The sequence below is a fragment of the Molossus molossus genome, unplaced genomic scaffold (genome assembly GCF_014108415.1).
Source record: "Molossus molossus isolate mMolMol1 unplaced genomic scaffold, mMolMol1.p scaffold_m16_p_17, whole genome shotgun sequence".
NCBI lineage: Eukaryota > Metazoa > Chordata > Mammalia > Chiroptera > Molossidae > Molossus > Molossus molossus.
Window position 1 is genome coordinate 24,016,528 of NW_023425352.1, and position 9,904 is coordinate 24,026,431.

The following is a 9,904-nucleotide window of genomic DNA, read 5'->3' on the forward strand; positions in this document are numbered from 1 at the left end:
AAAGTTGAAAGAAGCCAGACACAAAAGACCACATACTGTATTACTCCTTTATATGAAATATCCAGAATAGGCAAATCCTTAGAGATAGAAAGTGGATTAGCTGGAATTTTCTTGGGGGGTGGTGAAAGAATTAAAAAGTCAGATTGCAGTACTGATTGCACAACTCTGTACATTCTCAGAACCACTGAACTGTATCCTTAAGTGGGTGAATTTTTAAAGTATGGAAATTATATCTCAATAAAGCTGTCTTTTCAAAAAAAAAAAAAAAAGGGATATGTACGCAAGCACAAAATCGTTAATAATTAGCATACATTGTCCTGATAAATGGAAGCACAATGACTAGTAAGTACTTTATGGCTAATTGGTATCTTTTAAACCCTGCCTCAGGGCATACAACAGTCAAAACTCAGGTTCAAGACTGTATCCCAGCTCAAGAAAATCTGGAACATCAGTATGGAATTGGAACAGGCCAGCAAGGGGAAGGGAAGATCCTAGCACCAGGCATGACCAGAACTAGAGGGTGTTGGACCACTTATGGGGAGTTAACAATCCAATCTAGAGTTTCCAAGGGGGCTGGGCAAACAGAGACTAGGTTAAGGCTGACACTAAAATGGGAGAGAAAGAAGAAACGGATTGAATTTCATGCATAGGTAAATAGTAGATATTTCTACAAATTTGCAATCACAGCAAGGCAGGTTTAGGACAAAATATCTTTGACCTTAGTGATGTATGTCAGTATTAAGTCTCACAGACCTTACTAAACAATCCAGCACTAAAAGTTATAATATATTAAGAGTGGTCAGTTCTAGCTGTAAATTTTTTGTGAAGCTGCATTCTACTTCATATTTACGGTCATTTTGGATGAAATAACCCCGATACATTTCCAGTTCCGGGGCTTTTATAAACCAAGCCCAAGAAGCTTGTTCAGGCCTCTCTCTCCTATTTACTTTCTCTGTTAGTTTCTAACACATATATATTTAATCTTCAATGATGATCCAGTTGCTCAAAGTGAAAAAAATGTTGGTCTTAGATCATTATTTTTATCTTCAGGGTTGGTGCTTGTTTCAGGAGGGAACACAAAACAGAATAAAGCTAATAGGTTTTAAAAGCTTATTATATCATATTTTCTAGCTGTGTGGCCTTGGGCAGGTCCGGACTTGCTCTAATCTTCATCTAAAAAAATGAAATTAGTAACACCTACCTTCTAGGGGGGTTAGGGAATTGAGGATGTATGTATTTTCCTTGGCAATTAGGAGAAGCTCATAGATTATGGTTGTTTTTTTTCTTAGTTATCAGCTCATTGAAAACTCTATCACAATCAATGCAAATTCAGGTTTTAAGTTTTAAGCCATTCATTGCTTTTCTCTAGTCTGTTTCATGTTTTGTTTTGTTTTGTTTTCTTTATTGATTTGAGAGAGAGAGGAAGGGAAAGAGAGAGAGAGAAAGATAGAACATTGATTGGCCGTCTCCTGCATGCCCCCTACTGGGGATCTGGCCCACAACCTGGGCATGTGCCCTGACCAGGAATTGAAATGGTGACCTCTTGGTGCATGGGTCGATGCTCAACCACTGAGCCACACTGGCCAGGCTAGTTCATGGTTTAATGTGTAAATTCTAGGCTTGGTCACAATCCAATCAATTAATATTTGTTATTATATTTCTCTGATATAATATTGACATGTTGGATTTCTTTTATACTTCATATCATAATATTGTATTTCTCTGAATCTAAGATGTTTTAAGATACACTCCAGTTTCAGAGACATTAAAATGTGAAATAAACAGCACCTTAGAATCGATGAAATATAGTCATTCCCTACTATGTTTGGACACAGGATCCATCACAGGTCCACTTAACAGAGCTGCTCAAAGTCTAACTTATGTTAGTCCCTTCATGACTAACTTTGATTAGATTACTTTGAATCAGACCCTTCCCGTTAACCTTCCCGTTAACCTTCTGCCTGATACCCTGACACCCAATAAGACGTCATATCAGTAAATACACATTACATTAGTTTTTTTGAACTCAGAAAGAACCCCTTGACTCCCAACAAGGCGGATCACACAGGTACAGGGTATTTACAAATTAGGCAACACTGGTACACAGAATAGATTCAGAGTCCACGCTCTTCAGGCTTTCCATTGGCTAGAGGGCAATGTGAATCAACATGTCACTGAACCAATGATGGCCCTGTTGGAGGAAGGGTTAGTGGGGACACGTGGAAGAGCCAGGATTACTGCAATTCCATGTAATCATTTCCTGTCCTGTTCTAAAGTCAACCAAATGTTAATGCAGAGGAGATATTTCATTATTTATTATAGCTTTTCAACATGTATTTAATATATGTTATATACCAGGTATAGGAGGGACTGGAAGTCCAGAAGCAAATAAGATATTTATTGTCTCTGGCCTTAAGGACCTTATATTTTAATCAAGGAAGACAAAACAAACAAAAACAAAACAAGCCAACAATTACGTATAATACTGTTCGTAGAGAAGTTAAGTGCAGAGTTTTTTGGAAGCACAAAGGACAATGAAGTCGGACCAGTAAGTGATAGGAAAGGTTTAGAGAAAATGATGCCTAGACTTAGTTTGGAAACGCAAATAGGAGTTAGCCAAACGGAGGGAGAAGATACATATGTTCGAACCCTCTTTTCTGTTGGTGTATTTTACCATAATTTTTTTTTTTAATCAGAGAAAACATATACAGAGACTTTTGAAAGATAGCAAATAGTTTGGTGTGACGAGCAGGAAGAAAGGGTGCTGGGGAAGATCATAAACATCAGGTCATGGGGTCCCTGCTGAGGGAGAGGAGCTGGGCCTGCACCAAGGAGAACGGAGAACCAGGCAAGGAGCTGAGCAGTGGCCGCAGGGCAGGCGGAGACACGACGCGATTGGCTGCGGGGGCGCCGGGGGAACACCCGCGGGCAGCGGCGTGCCGTGCGCAGGGAGGGGGCTGGACCCCGGGCCGGAAGTGGCTCCAGGGAAGGATGAATGAGAGCGCCACGAGGCGGCTGGCAGTGGAGGTGAAAAACAAGGGCCAGTTACGTGGTGAGGATGGCAGGAAAGGAAACTGGGCGGGCTTAGAGGTCGAGAGCACTTGGGAAATGGGTGAGAAGGATTCAGAACGGCTCCCATGTTCTTCACTTGGGCAACAGGTGGTGCCATTGCCCAAGAAGAGCTGCTGGGGGAAGAGATGCTGCGTGTAGATGCAGACAGGTTGTATTTGAGGTCCCTGGGGAATAGGCAGCAGGGGAACGTATCCTGGTCAAGGCAGTAAGAAAATAATAAATATGACTAATATATAACAGCACTCTATAGTATATCCAAAACTTACTGAAATGAGGCGTGATTAGTAAAGACAATGAGGGGGATGGGGCCCCAGGGGAGTTTATCTGGACAGGAGGAGCAGCCTGGTTATAGAGAGCACTGAAAATCCGACACTAGAGGTTGAGCTGGATTCAAAAAGTAGAGGAAACCTCAGAAGGATTTACCTTACTGGAAACCTCTGAAAGGCACATTTAGAGAAAAACATATTCGAGAATATTTGTTCTGGTTGAAGATAGTGGGAACGGGGCATTTTGAATTGACTTCCAACTGAAAGCAAAATAAAAGATCGAAAAAGAAAAAGAAACTTCCACCTTTAATAAATAAGGGAAAAGTTATAAAAACAAAACTATGAAGAATGACTGCCAAATGGAGAGAATTTTGACCTTATACCTGTGAGGACACAGAGCCAGCACATCCCTGCACAGACTTCAGGAGAGATCATTCTAACAGTAAGTGTCAGGTTGCTGAGCATGGATTGAAGAATCACTGTCTAAAGGCGAACTATGACTGAAAAAACATAGGAGCATACCAGTCACCACCCCTTAATGAATTATATGTTCTTTCTTTTAGGGCCATTAGTTGGCAACTATCATTACATCTTTTGAAGAGACATTTTTCTAAAGGTAAGTAATTACTTGAGCTTTCTTTCAACTTCTTTTTCTTCTGTTAAATATAAAAAATAATACCATACTTTTTATTTTTAAAAGCACAAAGACTGTGTTTTATTTTTGAAAGCATAAAGACTTTTCTGTAAAGTTATTTATCTAGCCTTCTATCTGTGTTCCCTGGAATCAGCTGAGTAGGGTATCAGGCTCACTGTGCCCAAAGGCTCAGAGTCCAGGCCCTCCTTCACCACTTACTAGTTATGTGACTGGGGAAATCCCTCCTCTGGACTGTTGTGGGAATAAATAACTAAAACTAGCTGGGACCCTGTGAAGCAATGTGGAATTGTGGAGTATTATTCATGTTTGCCTCAGGCAGAGTGGAGACTTGGTATTCCAGGCAGGGTCAGCTTTGAGGACATTGAGAAACCAGAAAGAAGGAAATGCCTAAAATTGTGGTGAGGAGCAGAAACAGAAAGAACCCTGAAGATGCCATTTGACCTGGGCCGATGGTCATGTGCAGGGCTGGCTTCCAGGATTTGAGTCAAGACCCTGGGAGGATGTCAGAAAAGTAAGCGTTTTGCTCCAACCTCTTCTCAAGATCCCGATTCTGTCTAAGACTTAGGGTATTGGAAGTATATTCATTTCCTATTGCTGTAGTAAAAAATTACCACAAACAATCCAGATTCATGATCTCACAGGTCTGGAGTTCAGAATTCGGGCATGAGTCTCACAGGACTCAGACGATGGTGTCGGCAGGGCTGTGCTCCTTTCTGGATGCTCTGGGGGGAGTGTTTCCTGGCTTTTTGCAGTTTCTAGAGGCTGCCTGCCCTTGGCCTCCTTTCTCCATTTTCAAAGTCAGCAATGTCTGCTCCAGTCTTTCTCACATCTCATCACTCTGCCTCTGACCCTCATGCCTCCCTCTTTCACTTATAAGGACACTGGTGAGTACGCTGGGCCCACCTGGATAATCCCTCCATTTGAACATCAGCTGATTAACAAACTAAACTACGTCTGCAAACTTCATTCCCCTTGCCATACAGTGTGTCATTTTCACAGGTCCCAGGAATTAGGATGTGGGCACCTCTTGGGGGCCATTATTACACCTACCATAGGGGGAAACAAGACTCTCTGTAGCTCAACTCCCACATATCCTACAGCAAGTCCTCCTTGACTCCCCAAAACTAAGTTAGGGGATCCTGCTTGGTGTTCCCATGCGGTTACACCCGTCACTCTTCCCCTGTGTTGTGCTTGTTCACTCATCTGTATCTTTTAGGATAGAAACTGCCTTTTTCACTCTTGATTGTCTGACTCTTCACTAGAATGTAAACACCGCATAGTCAGGGTCTTTGTTGGCTTTATTATAGATCTAAAATAATAACATAAGTAAAGCCTTTAGTTGTTATTAGTAAAAGATATATATATAATTTGTTGAATGAATGGTTTCCCATCATCTAGCATGGCCTCTAGCACAGAATAGATGCTTAATGCTGCTACTACTATTAATGCTGCTAATAATATTTACTAAGTCCTTACTATGTGCTAGGCACCATGCAAAAAGCCTTACATATATTATATTATTTGATCCACACAGTTTTTTTTTCATCCTATGCAAAAGGAAACTGAGGTATAAAGAAGTTAATTCATTTGCCTAAAGTCAGATGACCTAAAAGGAGTTGAACTTATATTTAACATCATGACCCTCTGCGTTATGCTAATTGAAATAAGTCAAACAGAGAAAGATAAACACTTTTATGTGGAATAAAAATTTTAAAAACCTTGTAGAAATAGAGGTTGCTAGGGGCTGGGGTGGGGTGGGGGAAATGAGATGTTGGTCAAAGGGTACACACTCCCAGCTATAAGATGCGTGAGTTCTGGGGATCTAATGTACAGCATGGTGACTATAGTCAACAATACCATATCATATACTTGCAAGTTGCCAAGAAAGTAGATCTTAAATGTTCTCACCACACACACACACACACACACACACACACACACACACACACAACTATGTGAGGTGATGGAGGCGGTAACTAACCTTATTGTGGTAATCGTTTTGTGACACATACGTGTACCAAATCATCACATTGTACACCTTAAATGTATACAATGTTATATGTCAATTGTATCTCAATGAAGCCAGAAAAAAATTTTAATATCACATTTCTCTGACACTTAAAGTCCTTTTAGATCTGGTTGCATTGAGAGGCATTGTGTGCCCTCTGGCTTCAGGGCACATGCTCTGGTACTCTGGAATCCGGGGAAGGAGTGCCAACTCAGCCCTGATATACAGAAGGTATTCTCTGTTTACAAAGTTCAAACAGGCAGGGAGGGTGTGTCTCTCTCCTAGAGAATGAAAGTCATCTATTTAGCATTAGCAAAGTCCCTGTAAGAACTAATGGGAGTTCTGTGGAAGAATAATTTGGGATTATCTGGGGCCTCTAAGCCAACTTTCAGTAGTGACAGTAGCTATTGTCCTAGATCAAGGACTTAATGTGTGACAGCATTAGTGACTCGTTATCCGCCTCCTCCCTTAGCCCTGCCTTCACCACCTGGGGTGTCAGAAAATCATGGGATCTTAGCAGCAGGTATAATAAGGCAGTAGCCCTGTGGTCCTGCCAACTTGGTACTTATCTTGGGCCAACCCTCTGGATCATCTGTGGGCCAGATCGGCCTGGCTACAGAGTGTTCACCTAATAAAGCCAAGAGGGAATAGCTGTCTTTACTGACAGTTTATAAAAGCCTAGGCTTTCCTTGGGACAGTTTGCTGAAGGCAGAGCAGCAGGGTGCAAGAGGAAAAACCAATAATGGGTTTGTTCATTGGTTCATTCAACAGATGTGCACCTATACCAGGCTCTGTGCTAGAGACTGGTGATCATCCGGAGGGCAGGCACAGAGTATCAGCAGGGTTGCCCTGTCTTCCAACACCTAACACCTGGCACAATGGCTAAGTGCATAACAAGCAAAGTAGTAAGAACTGGAGACACAAAGACTGATTATAACAACAATTGCAAAAGGACATGAGGAAGACCAAGATTTAGAGCTGGGCGAAGCTACCTGGGCAAACAGCAGGAGCACTTGCGGGAGGCAGGTGATGAGGGCATGCTTAGGAAACAGTAGGCGTGGCAGCGGGGCTGCACTGGAGTGAGGAACAGGACAAGTCACAACTGGACCGGGTAGGAAGGACTTGAAGACCAGGCTGAGGCCTCCGCTGAAACTTAGTTTGTATTTTAAACAACATCATTGAGATAGTATTTACATACCATAAAATTCACCAATTTTAAGTGTAGAATTCAATGCTTTCTAGTAAGTTTACCGGGTTGTGCAACCATTCCCATCAGCCAGTTTTAGAACATCCTCATCACATTTCCAAGATCCCTTATGCCCATTTACGGTGAATGCCCATCCCCAGCCCCAGGCAATCACTATTCTACTATGTCTCTGTAGCTTTACTTTTTTTTTTTTTTATCCTCATCCAAGGACATTTTTCCATTTTTGTTCAGATAGAGTGGGAGAGGAAGAGAGAGAGAGAAACATCGACGTGAAAGGGACACATCGAGTGGCTGCCTCCCGCATGAGCCAGGGACAAACTGCAACTGAGGTACGTGCCCTTAGCGGGAACCGAACCCAGGTATCTCTGGATTGTGGGTCAGCGCTCTAACTGCTGAGCCAAACTAGCCAGGGCTGTGGGTTTACTTTCGCAGGAAATTTCAAACAAATGAAATCATACAATATGTGTTTTTCACTTAGCATAGTGGTTTTGAAGTCCATCCATGTTATGGTATTTGAATTTTATTCCTTTCTATTGTTGAACAATGTTCAACTGTACAAATATACTACATTTCATTTATCCACTGGTTGATGGACATTTTAGTAGCTTCTACTTGGGCTATTATGAATAATGCTGCTGTGAACATTCTTGTGTCTTGTTCTCTCAGGTAGGTTCTCAGGAGTGCAATGGTTGGGTTGTATGGTAAATTTATAGTTAACTTTTAGGGGCTGTACTTGATTTAAAAAAAAAAATTTACTTTATTATTGACAGTATTACAGATGTATCCCATTTTCTCCCCTATCTCACCCCTCCACCCAATCCCCACCCCACCCCAGGCTGTCCCCATGCTAATGTCTGTGTCCATGGGTTATGCATATATGTATATATATTCTTTGGGTAACCTCATCTTGTCTCCACCCCCCCCCCGAAGCTCTGTTATTCTGTTTCATGCATCCATACCTCTGCACCTATTTTGTTCATCAGTTTATTTTGTTCTTTCGATTCCACTTATAAGTAAGATCATGTGATATTTGTCTTTCTTTAACTGGTTTATTTTGCTTAGCATAATAGTCTCCAGGTCCATCCATGCTGTCTTAAAGGGTAAGAGATCCTTCTTTTTTTTATAGCTGCAGTATGTAAATGTAACACAGCTCTTGTATCCACTCATCTACTGATGGACACTTGGGCTGTTTCCAGATCTTAGCTATTATAAATAGCGCTGCTGTAAACATAGGGGTACATATATTCTTTCTGATTGGTGTTTTGGGATTCGTAGGATATATTCCCAGAAGTGGGATCTCTGGGTCAAACAGCAGATCCGTTTTTAATTTTTTTAGGAAACTCCATACTGGTTTCCACAGTGGCTGCACCAGTCTGCATTCCCACCAGCAGTGTATCAGGGTTTCCTTTTCTCCACATCCCCACCAGCAATTGTTTGTTGATTTACTGATGGTAGACATTCTGACAGGTGTAAGGGGATACCTTATTGTAGTTTTAATTTGCATATCTCTGGTGATTAGTGACATTGAGCATTTTTTCATGTGTCTATTCGCCATCTGTATGTCCTCTTTGGAGAAGTGTTTATTCCGGTCATTTGCCTTTTTTTTTTAAATCCTCACTCAAGGATATATTTCCACTGATTCTTTCAGATAGAGTAGGAGGGAGTGAGGGAAAAAGAGAAAAAGAGAAACGTCAATGTGAGACAGACCCACGGAATGGTTGCCTCCTGAATGACCGTGACCAGGGTTGGGGATCGAACTCGCAACCAAGGTACGTGCCCTTGACTGGAAATTGAACCCATGACTCTTTGGTCCTCAAGCCAGTGCTCTAACATCTGAGCCAAACCTGCCAGGGAGCTTTATCCATTTTTAATTGGGTTGTTTATCTTCCTTTTTTTGAATTGTATGAGTACTTATATATTTTGGAAATTAACCCCTTATCCGATGTATCATTGGCAGATATATTCTCCCATACAGTGGGTTCCCTTTTCATTTTAATGCTGGTTTCTTTTGCTGTGTAGAAGCTTTTTAGTTTGATGTAGTCCCATTTGTTAATTTTTTCCTTTGTTTCCCTTGCCCCAGGCAATGTATTGGTAAAAATACTGGTACGTGAGATGTCTGAGATTTTACTGCCCATGTTTTCTTGTAGGATTTTTATGGTTTTAAAAGCTACATTTAAGTCTTTTATTCATTAACATTTTTTATATGTTTTTATTGATTTTTTTAGAGAAAGAGGAAGGAAGAGAGAGATAGAAACATCGATGGGAGAGAGAAACATCAATCGCCTGCCTCCTGCACACCCCCTACTGGGGATTGAGCCTAAACCCAGGTGTATGCCCTGACCCAGAATTGAATCCGGACCTCTCAGTCCATGGGATGACACTCAATCCACTGAGCCACACTGGCTGGACAAGTCTTTTTTCCATTTTGAGTTTATTCTTGTGTATGGTGTAAGTTGGTGGTCTAGTTTTATTTTTTGTCCTGACTTGTTTTTAGAGCAGCTTTTTTGAGATATAATTTGTATACCATAAAATTCACCTGCTCTAAGTACACAATTCAATGCATTTTGGTATGTTTGCAAAGTTGCACAATCACCACAATCTAATTTTAGAACACTCATGGAGAAGAAACCTTGTGCTCATTTATAGTTGCTCTACATTTCCACTGCCAGCCCTAGGCACCTCCAGTTTACTTTCTG